A 25,461-nucleotide genomic window follows, 5' to 3' on the forward strand; every position below is an offset into this window, starting at 1 on the left:
AATGGCTAACACATAGCTTATAAATGTTAAATGGTGACAAAACATTTTTACTATTAAAGAGAATATCATGTTTATTGAAGTTTGTCATTCCTATTCTTTACTTTTTCCCCTTCTCTTTAAATAGCCCTAGTCCTTTCAATATTACTCCACAATGGCTTAGCCTGAGGAGGCTGTCTGAAATAAATTCTATCCATTATCAGTCATATACTCTTAATTTAATTTTAATATTATGGAGTTTAATATACCAGCCATGAATTTCAGCACCTTTCTGGCCCATCCCTCTATCGCTGTTATAATCACACCCAATGCACCTGCCATTCACTGTCCTGGACCCCTCCTGAGCAAAGACATCATTCTGTGTCTCCCCATTGGAGTGCTGCTATCATTTTTCCCAGAACAATTACCAGGTATGACTGTTTCATACTTGCAGGTCATGTAGCAGTTCAGTTCCTATAGCCCCCAAACACCAATAGCAAACCAGTTTTAAGGACCACCTGCAACATTTTCAGACATTTTACAATAATCCATTTGGATGTCACTCTTTCCCGCCATTTTTGTACTGCCTGATTTCTCTGTAATATCTCACTGCCTTGCACTCGTCAGCCTCTGTGTGTGGCAAATTTCCACATTTTAAGCACCATGCATTATGTCAAAGTTTGTGTCCCATTGCAGTTTAGCTGGGTCCATGACTTCAGGATCTCTTTGGGTATCAGTAAAGGCTGAGCTCCAATTACTTTGCCTATGGCAAAAACATCCTAAAAAGCTGTTACCTGAGTCTCTCAACTGCTTTCCAGATGTACATGGAACTGACTAAGCAAATCCAACGTGAGCCTCATTATACCATCTCTAGGCACCTCTCATCTGCCATACCTAGAAATACGATCACCACTCTTAGATCCCTTCACTGTTTTCTATTCTGGATCATCGGAACTGGAAACCTGGGAGACTGCCTAGATCCCTTCCTCATTGCAAGCTGCCAGCCAGTCCTGAGGTCCTTTCCCTTCTGCTTAAAGCCTATATTCGGAGCATCATTTCATTACAATTCTCACAGCAATCACTGAATGAGTGATGGTAAAAGGTATGTAAATGGAGGATTGAATAGAAATCCAGGAAATAGAGACACAAAACTAGACAGAATTTGCTTATCCGTCTGAAGCTCTCATGAGAAGTGCCTTCTAAAGTCTCATCACCAGTGACTTAAAAATCTCTCACTAAGCCTACCTCATGCATATTATAATCAGTTCACCTTCACTGTTAATCATTAACTTTAGAAATTAATCACCTATCCGTGGCTTTTGGAAGGCATCCAATTATCATCCAAACCATAACATTTCCCTCATGGCACCCAAACATTCATGTCCTTCTTACAATGCAATATGCTTTCCTTCTATTTCCAAGAATCCCGATGTCTTAATGTTGCAGCATTTTTCAAAAGTGCAAAGTCTCATGTTAGAGTCAAGGCAATCAAGACAATCGAAATCAAATGGCATTCTTCCAAGATACAATAGCAGGACTGCCACAAAAAACGCATTGTCATTCCAAACAGGGAAGGTAAGAAAATAAAGAACTAAGCAAGCCAAAGCCAGACTAAAACAAACAAACAAACAAAAAACAGAAAGGCAAACATTCATCCCTAAAGATCTAAGTATGGCATCCTGGGTACATTGTGTCAGGCACTGGACTACCCCAAAGCTTTGATATCTAACCGTATCTACAGCCTGCTGCTGCAGCTAAAGCTTCATTTCTCACAGTCACTCATGTGCACAGCTTCAGTAACAACAGACTCTTTGAAATCTAGGTGAATCAGCTCATGTCTTTGTTGGTTTATGGACTCTGCATTGGTCTCTACGGCTTTCCTGACCTCCTATCTGCCGTTTTCCTCAGAATGTATCTCATGTGGCTGCTATTACTACCTTTCTAGGGCTTCCATTCTGGTTTCATTCCCACAGATTTATGGGGCATTGTCCCACCTGTGGCTTCACATATAGGCTCCAATGCAGTGGCTCAACTCCGCCTGGCCGTTCAGGCTTTTCCTGACCAGATTTCATGACTCCCAAGCTTCTACATGACACAGACCTGCCACACCAGCATCACAGAAACACCCCAAGCACTGTTGCCAGCAGGGACCTTGCTGGGTCCTGTTTAAACCCACAGAGTGCATTTCAGAGGCAATCCTGAGTGGTCACGTGCTGGCTCACTTACAGCACCCTGTGGACTCAGGACACGATTGTGCCTTTGCAGGCTTCTGCGTGTTGATGGGAAGAGCAGTTTTGAAGATCACGGAAATGCCACTCAGGATGTTTCTCCACTACATTGTTCATCAACATACGGTCTTGTTTTTTGAATTCTCAATCTCATTTTCTTTCCCCAAAGAAGCTTTCTCTTCCTTCTTTCCCAGGCTAGGCTGTAAATTTTGCACAATTTCCCCTCTGCACTTGTTTTCCCCTCCTGGTGTTTGCTGCAACACTTAGGGAAAACAGCCACTGCACATCCATGGTGCAAACTGAACGCTTTGCTGTACTGACATTTCCACCATGAATGAAACCAGTCCAACACATTCCATCCCAGCCTCTCAGAAACACTCAACACAGGAATAGAAACAGAGTCAGTTTTTATTTACCACATGTAAACAGGGGTGACCTTCAACCCTATTCACAATAAAATGAGCCATTTACAACTTCACCAGCATGATCTTTGCTGTCCATTTATACTCTCATTTGGATCTTGAGAGTTCTCCTCAGAACCACTCACACAATTTTCTAATAGTCTTCCAGGCTATATCTAGCTTGGCCCACCAGACTCTTCCAACCTTTAATATTAAGCCTGTTTTTTACCCATTCCAGACTTTTCCACATCTGCAAACATGGTTGGAAGTAATGACTCAATTCTTTGGTGTCAGTTTTCTGTATTGGTTAATGTATTGTCACAATGACTAAACTATTTGAAAGGACCTTTTTAAGAAAGAAAAAAGAGTAAATTTCAACTCACAGTTTGGAGGTCCAGAAAGCTCTGTTGGCTGATTGTTTTAGGCATCCAGGGAGGCTAGAGAACGGCAGAAGGAGAAACACAAGATGAGGCTGTGGCAAAGAGACAACAAGCTAGCTAAGCTTGTATAAAAAGCTACCTTCCAAAGGCAAGATTCCCAGCTGTCTTGAGGAATCGGGTGAACCTCCTGGATAACACACATCAATCAAATATCCATCCTTATCCCATTAACATAAACACATTAAGCAATAACACATTACTTTGGATACAAAGAATCCAGAACATGAACATTGGGGAAGGGGCGAAGGCATCCAAACTATTATGCAATCATAATAGGTATCCTGCTCAAAAAAACAGTAACAAATCTTATAAAAAGTAATGAATATATAGAATTTTCTTCCAAAGTCTTTCTTCTCCACTCCTTCAATTTTTTTACACTGTTTCCTGCTGGGATTTTGTCTTTTTTTTTTTTTCTTGCATAAATTTTTGCATAATTTTCTTTGCAGTGCTTATTGGCAAATATGTCATTCAAAACTCAGCTAGTATTTTTGTGGAAAAATATAATCTGAGTATGTTTCCTGGGATTAATGATTTTTTGGTTGTCCATTCAACTTTGCTTTAACTTTCTAATTCAGTATTTCACTGGTTTGAAAACAATTATTTTTCTTTACTATTTTGAAAATTACATAATCTTTGCCATGTCTGCTGGTTTCTCTTAAATTGAAAATAAACACATTTTTCAAACTTATCAGAACTCTGAAACAAGACAAAAGCTTTAATCCATTTGCATTTACTATCCAATTTTTTCTGTTTTTAAAACTTGAGGACTATTAATCTCTCTGTCATTTGGTTTTTGACAATAACTTCCTTGCCTTTGGGATTACATTTTTTTTCCTCCTAAATCAATTTTTAACACATTACATGTCTGAAAACTATATTAACTTTCTTCTCTAATATGAATGTCAATGTAAAACAATGTATCAATATATATCCAACACCCCTTATCTTTTCAGACGTTGCAGTATTTTTACTTACTGTATGTCATGAATAAAATTGCAAAGTTGGGATGTCCCATTTCACTGCAGGTAAAATGTTTTTCTTTTTATTCATTTCTAATGAAATTCCACAGGAACTTTATTGCAAAATTGAGATGCAAAGGTTTCTCCTAATTACATTTTCATATGTTTATCTGTTTTGCTTTTCTTGCTCGGGCTCAGTAGGTGGGTGCATTTACTATGAAAACTGAAGCCTTCACCAAGAGCCTGCATCATCTGAAGAGGCCAGAAATCTAAACATTTTCCCTCAAAACATTAGCAGACACCTAGTTGTTTGTAGTGAAAATCTCCTTAACATTCCCCTTCACTTTGCATTCTAGCAAATGCTGCAGTTACTCATGACTTTTCTGGCTTGTGCCAGTGTATTGTACCATGAAGCCAAAGAAAGCATTGGTTTTTATGTTTCTTCATTTCCACAGGATTCTTTCCCTTGTCAGATGAGTGATAGCTTCTCTCATTCTAAACTCTCCTTTCCGTGTGGTTCCCTACTCAAAACTCACTAGTAAGTAGCCTGTCTACGACTCAATCCATCACCTTCATTAATTCATAAAATTCACCAAGCACTTGTTTGGTACAAACCCCTTGTTGGTTTAGAAGTAAGTCCACCATGAATTCCAAGCAGTGTGAGAGAGTCTAAGCCACTTTAGAATGCTGTCATCTAAACCATATGGGGCACTTGTTTCTCTCTGATTCTATAGACATCAATTCATCACTTGACCTGATTGTTTTATCTAGTTTTTTTTTTCCAGTTGTCTGTACCCTCATTGGTCTGATTTTCCTTATATGAACACCTCTATTCACATCTATTTCTTCCTTTTGTGTGTTTACTGCTCCTTGGGAGATTTCTGACTGCCAGAATCATTTGCTCTGGCTGCATAAATGGGTGAGCTGAAGCTGCACTTATGGAGCTGTCCCAGCTTCACTCTCAGGTTATAAATGATGCTGTCTGGCTGGAGGACACTACATTAATGGGCGTTATGGATAGGCCTGCTCTATTTCAGAACTGTGATTTTCAAGCCAATCACTTGTGTCTGAGACAGGAGAGATGTCGAAGGCCGAGGGACAAAGAAGTTACTCCTTTTTTAGGAGAGAAATAAATTTAAAACAGTACATCAACTGAATAGATACTAGCACATAATGTTAAATATCCTTACAAAATTAATCCTGTGTGAATTATTTCTCTGTTGAGGGAATAAATGAAAACGCACCAAGTAGGATAAGCTTCAAATAGAATTTAAGGTTAAACATTTTAAAAAGGGGCAAGACGAGATCATTATTCAACACGAGGCAGAGAAGCTGCTGATGAAGCTCCAACATGCGGCACACAGCTGTCCAAAAGATGAGTGAAAGACAATAGATAGTTCCCTAGGTCAATGTCTTTTATGGATGCACTTTATCATCATTTCTTCAGGGCTAGATTATGGGGATAAAAGTCTGCCTCAAAAAAATGGTGGTATTAATAGCCAAGTAAGGGGACAAGATGAAATAACAGCTACAGATTTAGGGTTCAGGATATCATTGGGATTGTTTCATTTTCTTACATTGAACTCCTATGTGATCTTTAGCATTCATCTATATGGATTACATATTCTTTATCTGAAAAAGAATTTGACACTGGCTGTCCGGTAGTGGTATTGAGAGAGAAATTCAATTATTTTTATTAGCACCAAGCACAATGCCTAGCACATTCTAAGTGATGAATAAGTGTCTTCTTTAATCTTATCAAAAAGAAGCTTAAGTCAGGATGTGGTAACTAAACCTGATCTCCTTCATGAGTTACAGGGAAGCAAATACTTCAGGCATTCCTGGGGGTTAGAGGAGGGATTTGGAAGCAGAAACCAAGTCAGCCTTGTAAGTGTTGGGATGACAAGTGACATCCCAATGTCTGGTCAAATGTCCTTTCCATCTCTCCTTTCTGGATACCTCTCATCCATTTTTGTCTCCTAGTGCCTTTCTTTATAAAATGCTCCATGCAGAGTATTTTTGTTTAATTTAGGCTCATTTTGTTTTCATTGCAATCACCACTTAAGATTCAGCATCTACCCTTCAAATTCACTCTACCCTCCCCCCAGCCTCAACATAAAGACAGCTGGGTAAGCCTAAGTGCAAGTCTTGTTTTATAAACCAGTTTATCATGCATTAACCCAATCCATGTAATGTTGAGAAAAAAAAGTTACAGAGCCACTTTTATCCTGGCATTTTCTAAGGCACCACTACTAAGTTAAAATATCTGAGAATTCAGATCATTTGAAGTTAATGATGTTTGGTAACGTCCTCAATTTAGAGACCTTTTCCAAAGTACCAGATATATCTCACACTTCCGAGAGGGTAATAAATCAACCATCCACCTGATATCAGATCATTTTCTATAACAGAATAAAATGCCCAGGGACCTGGAGCTTCATGTAATTCTCATTGTCACTGTTAAAAGATCAGAGGCTGAAATTTAACCTAATCAGTGAAGAGCTTCTTGGCTGCAGATTTGGTAAGTTACTTTAAAATTCTTGAGAAAAAAAGCAAAAGAACAACAAAAACATCTTGATGGTTAGGTTTTTTTAAGGCAACAAAACCTTAAACATTTAGGTCACTGGAACATGAACAGTTCCTCAGTAGATTTCTACCGTTTCCTTAAATTAGTCTTATTTCTAATTTTTCCTGATAATATGGGTGTAGAGATGTGAATTATGATTAGGAATGAAGTGATGAAGCCTCTTTAAACAAAGACCAGGTGCTCAGCCCTTGCCTGGAAATGATGGTTCATAGGTCATAGCCAAAACACTACTCAAGCAATTAATAGAGTTGGAAATGATTGAGATAAATGTTCTGCCCTCCAGCCTACTGATGGCCAATTTGTTAAGTAGAACAAGTCTTTGTGCTGTTTCTTAATCTAACTCATTTCTCCAAATCTGAATCAGGGCATACTTATTTAATTTATGAGTATTTTTTTTCTGAGGCAAAATCATTCAGTGACATGACAGAAGTGACAGCTATGAGCTGCTTCAACCTGCTGTTAGGAGATGATGTGGTCAGTTGATATTTTCCAGCCAGAACTAACCTCAGATACCAAACACCAAGATCAAGTGACTTAACTACAGGCTGATTTCACTGAGTCTCGGTAGTTTTTTGGCTCCACAGTCAGCATAACAGCTCCCTATTATCCTCAAACAGACTTCACAATTTCTCATGATTTCTCACTGACAGGACCACAGGGCAACCTCATGTTAAAAATATACTGGATGCAAGTATATTAGCTTGCAGATGTTCCATAACTAGTATTTATGAAGACCTTGGTATTTTCATGACTATTTTGCAATGTAATGTATACCACAGAATGAAACTAAGAGGAGTTATGGCAGGCATACTCTTTTATGAGACGTTTGTTCTAAATAGTCAAATCATAAACCCAAAGATGTTATGTTTATTTTTTTAAAACACTGGGCTTATTCTAAAACAAGCTTATCAAGTACCTAACCTGTTCTTAATTGATTTGTTGAGTTATTCTTTCTACTTTATCTCTTTCTGCCTTCACTCCTTGATAATTTTCTTTAAAAAAATCCATTTATTTAGAAGTCATGCCTACTGTATGCCAAGGAAATAATGGCAATAGTAATATTGCCTGATACATCCTTGATAATTTTTAAGTTTTGTTATAGTAATGGTACATTGAGATAATAATATATTAGTGAACTATATTATTATTATTTTTAATAGTATAGACATAATACATTATAAAGTAATGTGATGATAACATTAATTATGCTTATCTATATTATATATAGTAATACTACATAAAGAAATATTAAGGCACTGCTAAGTGCAGCAATACAGTTCTGGGTTCAGAGTCCTTTTTTTCAAGTAATCTAAGCTAGTTAAGAATGAATTGTGTACAGAAATGTAAAGCCAAATAATGATAGCCACTGATACATACCCAGAAACACCAGGAAAGTTTTGATAGAGAAAATTTAAGCGTATCCCTTACTTAGGAATCCAAATAGAAATTAGATTGAACCTTGAAGAATGTGTAACATTTTACAGAGAAAATAGAGGCTTAAAAATTAAGAATACAAAAAGAGTGAGGGAATATGGAGATGGGGGACTGACTGTCAAATTTTTAAGCATTTTTAAGGAACACTAAATAAAAATCTAAACAGTAGAGATCGAGACGGCCTGTGCATCTAGTCATCAGAGACTGGCTGCTCAGTCCTATTTTATTGGAACACAGAAGCAAAGTATTTTTTGGGGGGAGGGGCTTCCAAACAAGTGTGGTTTATTTCAGTCATGATTTTATTTTTTTAATTGTACTTCTGTTTATTATTATTATTTTATGATACAGTTCCATAGGCTCCTGGCATTTCCCTTATTCTCTCCCCAACTTCCTGCCCTCTCCCTGAGTTCCCCTATTACATTACTATAGTATAGTTCTTTATACTGAAGAACCTAGGTGTTTTCTGCCTTTTATAATTCCTGCCCTAATGGCTTGGCTGGGGGCTGTGTGAACTCCAGGCCTGATAGTCTATGTGACACCCGGCAGGACACCTGGCAGGTCACGTAGGCAGACCACTCCTCAGGAAGGAGGAGGTACCTGGTGTTTGATAAGATTCACCACCCTATAGCTCATCGATTTGTACTTTTTGAAAGTTGCTTGTTTCAAACCCACCAAATAGAAGCCTGCTAAATCATGACTGTATAATTAGTAGCCTGAAATGTATAAGAACTAGGGGGCACGGGCGCTTGCTCTCTCTGGCTCACACGCTCCTTTTTGCTCTCCCTGCGGCTGTCCCTTCCCTGCCCAGTCATGCTGGGCTGGGGGAGGTGACTGGGAGACCTAGGTTAAGCTGAATAAACCACCTTTATGCCTTAGCACCGACTTCAGACTTGATGATTATCTGGGGATTTCAAAATCCGGCACAACAATACAGAGTCATATGTCCGTCATCATGGGTATGGACAATGGCAGAGTCCAGCATCCTGTTGTTAACATAGAGTAAACAGTTTCATTGGGAGTCCATCTTTGTCTGGAAGTAGAGATGTATACTGCAGTGTATCCTCATCTCTGGATAGGATAGTCTCCATTACACAGTTACTATACATCCCCTTAAATAAAAAGCCACAAAACAAAAACAACAGGAAGAAAAAAAAAGAAATTAACAGCACCATGAAGTTGAAAACCCATCTGTTTTTCGCCCACAGGAGACACATTTTACCAACAAAGATCAGCGAAAACTGTATCACATGGATTTTAATTTTTTTGTTAGTTTCATCTCTTTAAACTACTTTCTTCTCATTAAATTCTTCAATAACTCATAGATCATGCAGTAGCATCATTTTCTTCAAGAAGATTCTTTTCTTTTGCATTTCTTCAGCAACACACTAGTCATCCTTTCAATTTTCATGTCAAGCTTCTTCCTTTGGGAAGATACTGTTCCAAATTCATGGTCAGCATCATCAATTGGAGATACTCTGTGAAAAGCCTTAATTCCCCTGCTATCCTTTCAATAGTTATGATATCCTGTTTCTGTTTTTGCAATACTGCCAATATTTTACTGGTAAATTTACCAAGTTAAATTCTACATTGAAAATCATTTCAGAAATTCAAAATGCCCAGGCACGATTGTAGTGGATTTCGTGTGACAGAATGGCATTTTGTTGTCAGACTTTGAGATGGTAGGTTGCATGTTCCAGTCTGCCCACAAGCACAATGGTCAGGCTAAGAAAGGGAGCCTAGGAAAGAAAGCACACACTAAAGAGGATTTGGCATCCCTTAAGCCAGTGAAAGGAATTCTAGAACTCCCTGTTGCTTAGCAAAAGAAGTATCTAACGCACTTTCAGTTTATTTTGGTAAGTAAGAAACAGACTCAAAAATTAGAGCACAATTTTTAAGAAACTAAATCGTTGTCTAAAGTCAGAATATAGTTAAACAATGTCTGATTTTTTTCTAACAGCATTAGTGTTTCATACTCTAGTTTTTCTTTCATATCAAACATGCAAGTGCAATATCTTATATTCTGTATGTTTCCCCTCCATTTCACTCATTGTGTGTGTGTGTGACATGCAGTACACAGCTAATTTTACTCAGTTCCACCAGGAAAATTTCAATGTAATTCATTAACTCTATAATAAAATGAGTTTCAGGTGGATACATTTATATTTGCCTTACAGGGAAATAGAAAGTCATTTTTTTGGCTTTGCTTCAATGCCTGAAAACAAATTTTAAAACATGCAAAATTTACAAGATATAAGAACATTAGTAATGCACTTTACGAAAACTGTTTTTTGCCTCAGCAGTGGAGAAAAATCTATGATGGTGTCATGGTCACTTAGCAGTCCTTAGTGCCAGTTATTCTGGCACTGAAAAGCCATTCAAGTGTTCATTCATTAAATTATCTGTTCAATAGATATACATTGAGTGATTTCTCTAAGCCAGATAACATTGAAGGTTCTTATAATCCATCTGAGAGCAGTACAGACATGGTCCGTCCCTCTTAAAACATCCTTTCTAACAGGGGAAGACAGAATGTAACTAACATATATATAAAAAAGAAGATAGCAGGCACTAGCAATTATTGCAAAGAAAAAAAAACACAAGGAGAGAAAATATCAAGCGTGTAGGATCTGCTGCAGGCACAGCAGCCATGGAGACGTTCCTCAAGTTCTTTTTTAAAAAAGTAGAAGCCTTTATGGCAAGAGGAGGCACCTTTGAAAAGATCTGGGGTAATCTTCTAACAGTAAGAACTCTAATGCAGTAAGTAATCGGTATAGACAGGTAACAGAAAGAGGACCTACTACAGCAGGGTAGGTGGGGCACTGCATGGACAGATGGCTTCTCATTAGTTTCTACTACATAAAGTTGAATGTCGTTCTCCATTCAGTGAGAAAAACATCCAGAGATTTTAACCAAAGTGAGTCAAAATGTGAACTAGTATTACCTTTAACTTACTGTTAATTCTATACAGCATGGGAATAAAAGTGGATTTAAAAATCCAAGTTTTGAGCCCATGACGCAATAACCTAGTGGCTAAAATCCTCACCTCACGTGCCAGGAACCCAGGAACCCATATGGGCAATGGTTCATATCCTGGGTGCTCCATTTCCCATTCAGCTCCCTGCATGTGGCCTGGGAAAGCAGTAAAAGATGGCCCAAAGCCATGTGTGGAACACTGTACCCACACGTCGGAGACCCAGAAGAAACTCCTGGCTCCTGGCTTTGGGTCAGCTCAGCTCTAGCCAATGCAGCCACCTGGGGAGTGAACCAGCAGATGGAAGATCTTTGACTCTCCTTCTCTCTGTAAATCTGACTTCCCAATAAAAATAAATGCATCTTTAAAAAAATCCAAATCTGAGTTTCATAGCTCAAGAGACACAATGGAACAGAAGTGATTGGGATGGGAAGAAAACACATTTTTGCAGATAAACAACACTTGGGAACTTGGAACTTGGGACAGTGAAAGATGTGGTCATCACATAGCCCACTGAAGGAAGGATAAAGCAAAAGTTACTTTAAGAGTCTTCTGAAAAAGTTTTTTTTTTTTAATACTACATATGGGTTAGCATATTCCCCAGTAATTTTATCAGTCATAAGAATCTTCACCCAATGAAGGTGGAGCAGCAGCAAAATAAAAGCAGCTCCTTTTCCTAACACTGTGTTCTATCCCCCCCCTTCCTGTTGCATCAAACAAGCATATTATATGTTTAAATGTCTATGCTCATAGCCTTGTACTACAACAACAAAATCAAGCAGTCACTAAACGAAGAGGCCAGGGCTGTCTCATATCAAGCTTTTCCTCTTACTGGAACTACTACACAAATTCTGCAATTCAGATTGCAATGGTATTCCTTGTTTTCTCACTGTTTTGACCAGTCCAACTATTTTCAATTATTGAAGTCTTATTTTGGCAAGACAATTTTAGAGACTGATTATTTCACAGCATGAATTTGGAATTCTAACTATCTTTAAAAAGAGTGATTTGCATGCACGCTTCCTGATTAAGATGGTATGAGGCTGTTAAATGGAGACTTGGAGAAATTTCTGCAGGCGTTTAAAGACACTTACTGCTTTTCGGTAGAATCAGTGTCTATGAGCTTCACTTTTTTCCCGCCAGAATTACCAACTTCATAGTAGGGAGAAAAGTAGTAGGTGGAAATCGAAGTGCTTTTTCAACTACCACAAATCCTATAAAAAGTAAAATGACAAACGTATCCAGTTTGATTCATGACGAATGTCAGGTAATTGTGTAGAAATAGGCTATCATGAAGAAGGTCTCAGAAAACAGCGAAGTTACTCCACTAGTACTATCCATGGTCTGCTCTGCAGTTCTCTCTGACCATGTGCAGAGCACAACTAAGAGTACAATAATGGACCAATTGCTTTCTATATGTACCTGAAAAGGGACCAGAGGCCAAAGACCAGGCACTTAAATTTAGACTCCTTCATGCAAAGTCCTCTTCATAATGGTAGCCCTAACATATTTTTAAGTTGTAGCTAGCAAAATACTGACTGCATAAAATTATTTTACAGAATTGGTTATTTATAAGCTAAATTAAAGTCTGAGATCTTTTATTTTTAAACATTGATTGAACATTCCAATGTTACTAGGAAAGTTGCAGCAAAAAGCCTTCCATCACCATCACCCCAATCCCTATAGAGATACACTGCATCACCAGCATTGTCTTGTATATTTGCAGAAACATTGGGATGGGATGAGTGCTGTGGCATAGGTTTGGCCTCTCTTTGGTTCTGCCATCCCATCCAGGTGCCAGGTTGAGTCCCAGCTGTTCCATTTCTGGTACAGCTCCCTGCGAACAGCCTGGAAAGGCAGCAAAACACAGCCCAGATTCCCACGCTTCTCCCCAGCTCATTTCTCTTTCATAAATTGGTTCTATGATCACAATGGCATACATTACATGAGTCTTTTCTTTCCATCTCTTTGATCCAAGGAATATAAGCATTTATCAAAGCTCTTTTGTTTTTAAAAATCTGGGAACATCATCTCACTTTACAGCTCCTCAACTGAATGATAGCACTTGAGATTAGGACAAAACAAATGGCGCTATATTATCTGAATTTCAGGGAGAATTCATTTTGCCTCAGCTATGCCATGTGGCTTCTGCTTTTTCATGATTATAACGAGTAAGCAGTACGATTCTCCAATAGCAGTGGCCTTCTCCATACCTCATCTTCATGGAAGATTGAAGTATACAGAAAGCAGAAATCACTGTGAGTAGAATCTGCCATTATCCAATATATCAACAATAGTATGCTTAATGAAATAAATAATAGTGTGTTTAGTGAAATAAACTGCCCCTCAAAAAATGAACTGATTTTTTGATTGTGCTAATATTAAGAGTACTAAAGATGTAATGTGTATGAGTAAACCTGCCATTTTTGTGTCCATTTTTCAGTGTATCATTTCAGTATTTTGGAAGAAGTTTGAAATAATCATGGCATATAAATAAAACTAGAAAGTGTTTATGCAGCAGAAGCTACACTTTCATACATTTTATAAATTTGTTAGTGCAGAAAGTAAGGGAAAGAACTGGGACTCATTTGTAATTATTTTCCCAAGTGTCACAAACATTACTATGATGGCATTTTAATGTGTTTTAAAGTCAACAGGAAAATTATTTAAAGACATCATATTAGAGAAAAACTGCACCATAACACCATCCTTGGAGCAGGATTGTTAAAACCAACATCCCATTCATGTTCACAGTTTTAATAGACTCCAAAAAAGTTCTCACATAGGAAATGATACCGGAGAGCTTCATGAATTCAGCAATGAGCTTTTTGAATATCTCCAAGCTAGCACCTTTCTCTCATTTAAGGTTAAGTTGGGATTAAATGAGATTTAGAATTGTCCTTAAGCATTTATTTTAGCACAGGCCAGATATCATAACATGCTATTTTTAGTTTGTCAGTGAAGGACTTTTGATTGTAAATAGAAATGGGCTTTGCTTATTTAAAGAAAATCATACCTCATGAAAAGATAATGAGGTAATCTAAGACCCAAGCAAAAGCTGAGCTGCCTTTTGGGAGTACAAGAACTAGGGAAGTTTTGAGAGATTCCACAGCAGGTCAAGGATCATCTTCCCAGGGCTCTGCCTCATGAACATGCTTCAACTACAGTCCTTATTTCCATTCAACACATTTAAGTCTGGAGTAATAGAGTTGAGTAAACCTGGATCAGTGCTCTCGACCTCAGAAGGATATCTTCGGGGCCTGAGAAGCCAGAATTTGACTCAGAATATTCCTTCTCTGTGCCACTGTTTTAAGTTGTGGCTTAAGCTGCCACCTTGAATTCTTCCATCTACTTTCATCCACGTACCTGGCCTACCCCCAAATTTGAAATTTCTAAAATAAAATATGAAAGAGAGTTTTCTATGGCTCCATCTCTGTTCTAAGTGATTTTCACCTAGAAGGTAGTTTTCTCCATTTGATAGGCATGAAAACTGAGGCATAGTGTATAGACCTTTCTTAAAGTCAAATTACAAGGTAAAGTGCTAGGATTTTTTTTTAACTGAGCTATCGCTGAACAATGATCCTAGCTGTGAATTCATGTACTTTGACAAATGCATGTTGAACTCTTGCTATTGTAATCATTATGCTTCTTTCTTTCAAAGCACGCTTGTTCGTTGAGAGGAGTCCAAAGCCTCTGATGTTCACCCTCTTCCTTCGCCTCAGCTCATCTAAGTGAAAGCACTTCTTTGATTCCCTCTCTAGAGAAGCACCTCGGTGCCATGGAGAGAATGCTGGTGTGTCTCCATGTGCTAATGTGATCCCTCCAGAAAGATTCCTCTTCTCAATCATCAACCCTTTTTTCTTCCTCCCCTGAGCATGGGTATGGACATGCCATAACACACCAGACACCTCAACTGTACTTCCCCAGCAGCTGTCAACTTGTTTTTCACTTCCCCTTTGGAGAAAATTCCTGCATAGACGATTTAGTGTTCATTCTATGTCTTGAAGTGCCTGCTGTCATTATCTCTTAAAGTCTCTAGTGAGGTGTGCCAACCAGTCACTGATAGTGCCCTAGTCAAGGTCACCTGTGACACCCTTTGCAAAACGTCAAGGACAATTACAGGCCTTCATTTCCCATAACATTGATCAACATTTTCTTCTCCTGCCCTCTGTACCTCACATTCCTCCTATTCGCTTACTACATCATTGGCTATTTATTTTCTGTCTCCACAGTCAATTTTCTTTTTATCTTCCTGATCTTTTAGTATGGAGTGACCCCAATTTTGTCTCTTGGGCCTCTTGACAACTTTACACATTTTTTCATCTTGTATCTAGGCCACTACCTTATAGAATTCTATGGTTACTGCAGCCTGGCCTCCCCTGGCCTTCTCCCAGCCCTCACTCCTGCGAATAACAGGTGGGTTCCAATCAGGTGAGTGTCTTCATCCCATCCAGTTCAGCCCATCACCACCACCAGCTCTCCCCTTAAACCAGCAGGTGCTGCAGTTGCCCAGAGGCAAGCCCATAATTCCTGTACAAAATCTGCCCCCAGATTTGATTCTCTTGCATTCTGGTGGGTTCTAGAGCTAAGCATGATGTGGTCCACTCCCTACTCTGATACTCTTGGGCAAGTAATGTGGTCTAGCCCAGCTAGGCAAGCCTTCAGCTCCAGGTTTGTGAGCATCAGTAGGCAGCAGGTGATTCTATTTAGCCCAGCCCAAGACTTCCATGTGGACGTGTGCCTTGTCCTGATCCAGACATGCCCACCAGTTTCCCCACCTCTAAACCACTGTCTCAGCTCGCTTGCCTACCTATAAGTGCAGTGGTCCAGTCTGTAGAAGGCCCCAGAAGTCATTCCTCCCCTGCAAATCATTCCCTCAGCTGTTCCCACTCCAATACATCCCCATATCCCTTTCCCTGGGCAATCTGCAACACCCCAGCCTGAAGGTTGGGTTGGGTGGCATGTCCTGGCTCAGAGTTCACCACCTTCCCCACTTATCTTAAAAACGATGAATAAGAAACTATGCTGCCACATTGGTAAAACCGACACAAATTCAGCATTAATTAGGCCCAATGTCCACCACCAATGACTGCTTCCCCCACCCCCCGCCCCGCTCCCCAGCAGTGTTACAAAGCAAGCTAACCAGTTGCTTACATTGGAGTCACACACTAGTTTTTATATCACAGTAAAATTCTGATATCTATCTATTATACTTTCTCCACCTCAACACTCCAGTATGACTCATCTTATTGAGAAATATCAGATAGAGAACGAATCACATCCTGGGGCCCAACTAGTACCCATCATTTTTGTTCTTTAACTTCACTTTCTGCCACATAACCCTTTCCCCACTGTATTAGTCTGCTGGGGTGTTATAATAAAGAGGCACAGGTTGGGAAGCTTCAACAACAAAAAATTATCTTCTTGCAGTTTTGTGAGCTAAAAGCCTGCAGTCTGAGTTTCCCTGGGCCTATTTGTACAGCAGCCTCTCTCTCTCTCTCTCTGGCTTATAGAGGCCCACTGACTCCCCACCATCACGTGGTCATTCTTTGCTCTGTAGTTGTGTTTAAATTTCCTTTTACAAGGACCACAGGTGGGTAGCCATAAGGATTATGACCTCATTTTAATTGGCTCACCCCTTGCAGATCTTAACTCCAAATATAGTGGCATTTAGAGGTAGTGAGCAATAGCATCAATGAATTAATTTGGGAGGGCCACATTTCAGCCATTCTGCATACACATACTGCAGCATAAGCCTAGCCAAAGCATCCCTGCCTCAGGTCCAGAACTCACAGGTGATTTTTACATGAACAATAGTCCCTCAAGCCTCCAAGGTTCTACTTTCCCATTACTAAAACTTAATCAATATGCCACCTTCCCAGTAAGAATTTGATTTCCCAGTATACCTAAAATTGCATGCCTTGAGCCCAACACATCTGTCACCATCCCGTATTTTTTTATCTATATACAAGACTTTTTTTTTTTGTCTCCTGCAACTGGAGTACAGGCATCTAGTTGGATCATGAGATCCTTGAATTGCTGAGTCTCAAGGGTCTATCATTGCACATAGATAGTATATAGTAAGCATTCAGAAAGTATTTGTTAAGAATTAATCAGTGTCCAAAAAGTTTTTATGAATATTACCTCTTTGGAGAAAAATCATTCATGTTCAAATCCAGTGAAAGAAACACTGTTGATGTGTAGTTAAGCATCAGCATTCCTAGCAGTTAAGGTATCAGCGTTCCTCATATCATCACACCTAGGTTTGATACCCCATTTTGTTAGTGACTCCAGCTTCCTGCTACATGGGAAGCAAGAAAGATAACTCAAGTTACTGGATTCCTGCCATTCAGAGAGAAGTTCATTGAGCTTCTAGTCCTCAACTTTGGACTTCCTATTAAAAGGGAGTAAGCCAGAAGATCAGAGTTCTCCCTCTTCCTCATATATTAGAAAGGCAAAAAGACAAAGATGTCTCATTTGCTGGTTCCCAAACTGAAGGTCTACAATAGTATGGCTGGTTAAGGCCAAAAGCAGAAGTCCACCTGAGCCTTCCACATGGGTGACCGGGACCTAAGTAGTTCAGTGATTCCTTGCTGCCTCCATCCGTGTACATTGATGAGAAATGGGAATTAGAAGCAAACAGACTGGAAACCAACCACTTTGTTATGAAATATGGGCATCTCATACAGCATCTTCATCACTATACCAGTTGCCTGCTCATCTGGCCCAATTCTTTTTAATGATTACTAATAAGAGTCTGAATTTACATAGAACAATAGATAGAAAATGAATGAGCTTAAAGGTAGAAATGAATAGTAATAAAACAGTGACAAATGAAAATTAGTACTACATTTCCTCTTTACAAGTTAATTTTATATGGATTTCTATAAAGGTAAATACGGATTGCAGTTATTATAGCCTCACGTTTAAATAGATTTTTCTCTCCCAAAGAATACATTCAAGAAAGGACAGAGACTTTTCAAAATATTCAAGTATATAGTTCAGGCACTAAAATAGAGCTGGGAACCCCACATCAATTTTTTTCTATCACCTCTATGCTGGAACCAGAAAGCAGGCACTGCTAGAACAGGCGTAGCCCAGAGTCCCGCCAACGGCAACTGCAAACGCATTTTTCCTGTTGTGTTCCGCTTCTGCGTTATGCTTCGCAGAAGCAGAGTGTTGTTGCTAATTCATCAGAAAGACTGGGGACTACAAAGAGGAGGAAGAGCTGGAGCACTACTCAGTAAATACTTTAAAGTGTCCAGGGATTGAGAGAAGTGCCTGGAGGGTATGAGACTGTTTACCCAACAAAGCTTATACTATCACATTTCATATTTTGCTTCACTCCAACTATGTGAATCACATTAAAATGCATTCGTCTGTGGCATTCCCTTGCTTCATTGGCTTTAATTAAACTTGCTTTGTGCTTAGGAAATTAGCAAACTCTCTGCAGCTGAGAGGAGAGAAACATGGGTTATTCACATGGGTAGATTTTTCTTCCCTTTAACTGAAACAGCTCAGATGCTTTGTCATATTTAGTGACTCTGGTGGTCACACACCGTGCCAAAATCCATGAACAGGATCTGCTCACTCTGCTTGTAGAAGGGGTTTGCTGTCCAATTCCACTGTTCATGATCGACAGCATCAGAGAAGGTGGTTACTGTATTCCTGGCCCTCAATAGAGATGTGTCAGTCTGGGAAAGTCCCCATGGCATTGAATAAAAGGGATGTGGGTCCCTTTGTTGGATCTGTAGAGGCAGAGCCATGGGGGATTCCTGGTCTTAGGTACTGTACAGAATTTCATCTGGGAATAACTGGTTGGTATCAGAGAACTGAACTCATAGAAATGATCTTTCATTTATTACAAAGAAATAACATTATCTGCTAAGTTACCAAGCATGAAAAGTTAAATCTGGGGTGGCAGAAGTGTTTATCATTTGAGTTCAGAAGTAAGGGGAATGTGGGAATGAAAACAGAACAAAGCTCTTGCTTGCAATCATTTAAGTGGAAAGCACAATGCTGGCAAAAAGAGATTAAGGCACGTAACACAACTAACTGTACAGTATAAATCTGAAACTCCAGAAACCTTAAGTCTAGTTGATGCCAAAGAGAACCTGATGACATTATTCTCTGATGTGAAGCTCAGGGTTTACAAATATCTCTTCAGTACAGGTCAGTATCACACACAACCACCTGAGCCCATGGCCAACTTAAATTCCAAATTTATGCATAAGGTGACCATTCCTAAAATATTCACTTTGCCCATATACTGCTTTTTGCATTCCTTGAATAATATTCGTTATCCTCCATGCTCCAGTCTCCTTGTCCTGCCTTCTTTGCTTTGTTTGCACTGCTTCTCAAAGAAAAGCTCCCAAACTAAGTGGCTATTTCTGTTGGTAGAACTGGAGATTTCAAGTGAAGATCATTCTTTATTCATTTATGTGACTGCAGCAAATTCTTGAAAAAAAAATCACAGACCCACTTTACTAACTTGTCATATTGCTCATTTTGTGGATTTGCACCTGAGGTTTACGGACCAGTGTCCAATTCCTAGCATTCCAGTTTGAATTCTGTATGTACCTCGAGGTGTAATGCCCTACTCTTTGACCTGTTCACGTCTTTACATCTAAAAGTTAGTCCAGTTCCTCAACAGATGGTGACTTGCATTCTCCACTTTTGACAGATGGCTGTTAGTTTGATGTGGATGGAAGTGCCTCTGTCCACAGGAAGGACTGATTAACCTAGACATACGGCAAAAAGGAGTGATACAAGCTGATATTCATATTTCAACAGGCCCTCCTCCAAACCTTGCCATGCTCTCCAACTTTCACACCTTCCTTAGCCTAAGAAGCATTTACAACTCCTTTGATTCACAGCCTAAATATAACTTCCTCAAAATAGCATTCTTTGCCCATTGAGTCAAGTGAAAATTTCATCTTACAGCATTTTGCCTTACCTGAATTTTCCCCCTTTTGTGCCTTTTTAAAAAACAGTTTCCACTGTATATCTTCAATAGTTCACACTATTTAAAATTTTTAGCATCTTGTCCACTACTGAGTTCCTCCACCAATCACAGTGGCTTGCTATGATAATCAAATAGTGTTTGTTGAATCAATACATTAAATACAACTATCAAAACTTTAAACTATTTGTTAACTGTTTGTAGAGAAGAACACACATATATTCAAAAAGTAGCATTTTTCTAAAAGTAGTGTTGGCAGAGGAATGCATCAGCTCTTGGCCTGGGGAATGAGAATTATGTAGCCTGTGATTCCAGTTACTACACCTTAACTACGCAACATCACAAATACATTGTTTACCCCATATTCTGCTCATTTATGTATTAGTTAGAATTGTTATAAAAATGGCATCAGTTAATGCTTGGGAACATACAAGTGCATTATCAGTAATTATCAGGGTCTATTTTTTCTTTTCCAGGCTCTCCACAAAGTGTCAAGGGGGGAATGATTAGTCCCCAGACACAGGTTACAGGTGTGAAAGACACATAAGGGACTGCAAGGTCAAATGTACATTGTCAAAATGTCCTTCTCCCTGATTGTCGATATCTGAGAGCTTGTTTTAAAGGGTGAAGAGCTCAGTGTGGCACAGCAGCTAGGGGAACACATCACTGAAAGGGGTTGAAGCTGATGTCCCAACAGAAACAGTTCTGAAGCAGTGAGGGCATTCAGAGTTTAACCGTAAAACCTTGGAAAGATGAAAAGGAAAGCTCACCATCAAAATTGAGGATCTGATAAAAATAATCCATCAGAAGGCAATGGGAAGGCAATCAACTTTAAAGCATCTCTGGTGTGCTGCAGAGAAGTTTTCTGAGGCATGTGTTTCAAGGTGTTGTTACTGAAATTACAGGCACCTGGCCTGGGTTGCATAGTGTTGGCGCAGTATTAAGAGGCTCAAAATCCGTACGTTAACTTTCTGTATTTTGGCTATCTTAGAATAGACATAAGGATAGAAAGAAAAAAATGCATAGTGATGCCCAGTTTCTCTATGTATCTTCAAGTTAAACATATAACTAACTCATTCTTTTTTTTAAAATTTATTTATTTTATTGGAAAGGCAGATATACAGAGAGCAGGAGAGACAGAGAGGAAGATCTTCCATCCGATGGTTCACTCCCCAAGTAACCACAACGGCTGGAGTTGAGCCAATCCAAAGCCAGAAGCCAGGAGCTCTTGCAGGTCTCCCACGCGTTTACAAAGTCCTAAGGGTTTGGGCCGTCTCAGGCCACAAGCAGAGAGCTGGATGGGAAGCAGGGCTGCAAGGATTAGAACCGGCAACCATATGGGATCCTGGTGCGTTCAAGGTGAGGACCTTAACCATTATGCTATTGCACCGGGCCCCTAACTCACTCTTTTAAACTAGTTTTCAGATTATGGCTACAGAATTCATTCTTCTTTCAAAGCAAGCTTTGAAACTATATAGAATAGGATAACCTCTTACTCTTCAGAAAAGGGTAATACAAGGCTAATAGTTCAAGGTTACCTCAAAAGATTCGAATACAGCTTCATTAAATAACTTAGGTCTTTATCAGGCATCCATGGTGAACGAGTTAAGGCTCTGCAAACAATCCATTCAATTATTTATGAGCCAAAAACTTGTCAAAGGAATTTTTCAAGAGACTCATGTTTCTTCCCAATATTGTTCATACTGGCATTTCTGCATTGTGTTGGGAGAAAATATACTCCTCTATATGCTAATTTAGGATAATTAGTGAAAACATAAGCAATTAAATATGGTATAATATGTATAAGGGAAATTAATTCTTGCTGGAAGAAAGGAGCATTATGGTTCCATCTCATTGTTGTTTGTTGTTTTTTAATTGCAATTCATGTCCTTCTTACTAGAAAGTCTACATTTCAAAAAAAAAAAAGAAGATAGCTGTCTTAATGAAACTTTGATTGTTGCAAGGCTTACCAAAAGCTACTTAGGAGGAACAAGGGTTGGTTTTGGCTCACAGTTATTCGGATTCACAGCTCAATGTCAGGCGCTCGGCTGAGGGAAGAGGGTATTGCTCGCCAGACTTCCCTGTGGAAGCCACGGGCTGAGCCAGGAAACTGAGGGAGCCGCTCAAGGCAACTTAGCTTATATAAACAGTGGTCCTGTGAGACCTGCCCTCTGAGGGTCTTCAGTCACACAAGGACCACCTCCTAGCCCCACCTCCTCAACACAGTTGAATCAAATTTCCATCCACAGAGTGCTTCCAGCATAAGAACTGGAGGGCAAATTTCTCCCAGAGTACAGGAATCAAATAATTTTTAAGTGAATGCAAAGGTTTCTCATTAAATACAATTTTCAATGAAAAGATAAATTACCCGTTCTATTTTATTTCTCCCTTTATTATTCCTAATGCTGACAATTAAGAAAGTCCATTTGTCTTTAAAATCTTCAGAGGAGTTGCTACTGCAAACTTACCTATCCCATGCTGTCCACAGATTTTGTACTTCATATATATTATATATATGATTTTAAGATTGCAAAATGTTACTTCCCATTCACCCTCCTCCTCTCTGTGCTGTTTTTTTTTTTTTTCAAATTTCACTTTTTGCCATCATCTGCCCTCAGTCCTTTATAATCACAAACTCAAACCAGGTGCTGAATTACAGTTCATCCTCAACTATTATTTCTCAACACAAATGGCAAGGACCCCAAAGCATCAAAGTCTAAAAATTAGATTCTGAGACAAAACAAAAGTAAAATTGTTGTCTCTGGGATATTTTCTGGGAGGCAGAGGGTTGCAATAATAGAGAGTGAGAAATGTGGAATTAGATAAACCTGTGACTAAATCCTATCGTTACTACTGCTTTCATTTTCAAATTTACAAATTCTCGGAAACCTCAGAAATCTGAAAAGAAAAAGGAAATGGTAATGACTATCTTCTAAATTATTTGTAAAAATCAAATGAGACAAATATAATAGTCCCACTGAATCAGTCGCTTTCTTCGTGCTATGTTGAGTAAGGACACACCTTAGAGACCCCTCCAAGTCTTGCTTAAAGGAAATAATATCTGAGGGATTTAGGAGGGGACTTTAATAACATGCATCCTCCATTCACCATTTTATCCCATGAAAAGAAATTCCACTGAGAGGAGCTGCAAGTGCCACTAAGGAGCGTCCAGCCAACCAGAGTAGGAGTCAAGCAGGCTAATGGAGGAATCTCAGGCTTTGGAGAGGACTCAAGTTATACTGAAACCATTTGATGATGCTTTATCTTCATTAAGTATTTCAATAATTTGTAAAATTGTTTAACTATTACTGCTTGCTGGCTCATTCAGTAGGTATAGTAGTGTGCAGTTAAATGCTACAGAGACCAGAGTGAGCCAAGATGTTGTCTGGACGGTAAAGGTGATCTCCACCAGTGTCCCAGGCAATATTACTTCTCCAGCGACCCATGACCTCAAACTAGGAAATCTCATCCATAGGCAAACAAACAAAAATCTATGACAGGGAAGAAGCAAATGAGTTTTAAGTCCATAAGGAAAAGTAATAGCGGCATCACTGTTTGCCTTTCCATATACATGTATAATATCAAATATGAGAATGTCTGACACACTGTCTTTTAATGGACAATTAAATCTGCGGACTATTACCAGGTGTTCTTCAATTCTGATCAAGTGTCCTTTGACTTTCAATGTGGTTGGCAACCACAAGCCAATCTATATCGTTTGAACCTTGCTAGAAAATGAAAAATCCACAAGCAAAATTAGACTTGTGGAACTGCCAGCTCAGAGTCAACTAAGATATTGTGCCTGAGATCCAATCCTAAGATTGACTCACTGAGCAAACTTGAAGTTTGATTTTTCAGTTTTTCGATTAACAGGAAAAACAGAGACCACAATGTTGACTGTTCTGGGAAGGAAGCCAAAGAGCTACAGCTTTGTTACAGTCCTGGTGAGGAATGCAGGGGCCACTCCAGGGACACATCAGAGAGTGTCTGGATGGCTTCAGAGAAGAGTGGGCTATCACGTGGGACTGACTGTGTCTAGGGGGTGAACAGCCAGTGAGTTATTTTATTCAAAGACGTAATAAACAAGAGTTTTGCAGGGAAGCTGAAGGTGCTGTTACAGAGGTGAAGAATCAAGAAAACCTTGACGTATATGGAGTTCAACTTCTGGCAGGGTTAGGTCAACCAGCAAATAAGTAGGTAACAGCTACAGTTGGGATGTTCCTTTGGGAATCCCACCGAAATTGATGTATTAAAGGGCTTGATTTCTAAAGTCTTATGTTAATGTTACTAGGCGGGGTGAGAACTGAATCCAATTATGATGTTTAGGGATGTGCTTTTGGAAAGTAATGAGATGCCATTCAGGCTTAAACTGGAACCTCCAAAACAATGAATTGAAATAAACCTAATTTCCTTGAAAGTTAGTTTCATGGGGCATTTTGTTTAAAAAATAACTAATAAGCAAAATAAATATCAGTGATATAAAAAAATAGGAAAGGAGAATGGGAGTGGTTTGGGAGGAGGAGATTGCAGTTCTAAAAAAAAGTATTCAGGGATGAAATTCCCCCGAGCCTGGAAAACCCAGGTGCTTGGATTCCTGGATCATGCACATTTCTTCCTACTTGTGTCAGTAGTCGGGTACGGATGCAGTGAAATTCAGTGAGGAATGAGGAGATGGAGCAGAAGTCAAGAAATGTAAATAAAATCCTCACAGGATTACTATTAATTGTAGTGTATTAAAGACCTGTAAATGCTCAAAACCAATAGTCTTTCCTAAGCACCGATCATAAACTCAGTGCTTCTAGCAGCCACTATACAGGTAGGTGTATGTGTGTATATATATCCACACATTGGTACTTTAAACACTTTAAACAAATATATATTATGAATAAACTATGCATCAGTTTAAAAACCTTTTGTTATCAAAATGAATTATATCTTCACCGTCTATGAACTTTTTCAAGCATTTCCATGCTATACGTACATTTTCTATTACTCCTTATATTAAAACTATAAACTATAGCATGCTTATCCTCAAGATGAAGCAAGCTAGGCTGAGTTCAGGGCAATACAGTAACATCTATGGTCACATTGTCACCTGATAAAAACCAGATTCCATCTCAGTTTTGGCCTCTCCAAATTCCATAGGCTTGGCTATGAGGTTAAACAACATCTAAGAGAAAAAAAAAAGTGAGTAAATGAAGCATCTTCCCTCTGAGGGTGGCAACCCAAGCAACAGAAAATGGCAATGGCCAAGCTCGGCCCCTTAAATATGCTGACGTGTCCATACCTTGACCCTTGCCATGACCTCAAATTTGGGGGCAGGGAAGGGTGTTTACAAAGGTTAATGTATATCTCAAGAAAATACCTCATTTCCAGGATGGGATCTTACTTTTTGTCTAGCATAGGCTTTGTAAGTCACACCCTGTTTGACACAGGCTTCCCAGAGAAGGAGAGATTACAGAGACACAGCAGCATAATGAACAGTCTTACTGTTTCTCCTAAT

The 25,461-nt window shown here is 39.1% G+C and overlaps 1 long non-coding RNA gene across 1 annotated transcript in view; it reads right to left on the minus strand.

Moving 5' to 3' along the window:
• Nucleotides 1-25,461, minus strand: part of LOC105942145 (uncharacterized) — a 228,345-nt gene that overhangs the window by 157,900 nt on the left and 44,984 nt on the right. The window contains exon 2 of the long non-coding RNA XR_009246962.1: nucleotides 2,989-3,042. This is a non-coding gene — a long non-coding RNA (uncharacterized LOC105942145). The remainder of the gene's footprint in view (nucleotides 1-2,988; nucleotides 3,043-25,461) is intronic.

This window comes from Ochotona princeps, chromosome 17 (genome assembly GCF_030435755.1).
Source record: "Ochotona princeps isolate mOchPri1 chromosome 17, mOchPri1.hap1, whole genome shotgun sequence".
Taxonomy (NCBI): domain Eukaryota; kingdom Metazoa; phylum Chordata; class Mammalia; order Lagomorpha; family Ochotonidae; genus Ochotona; species Ochotona princeps.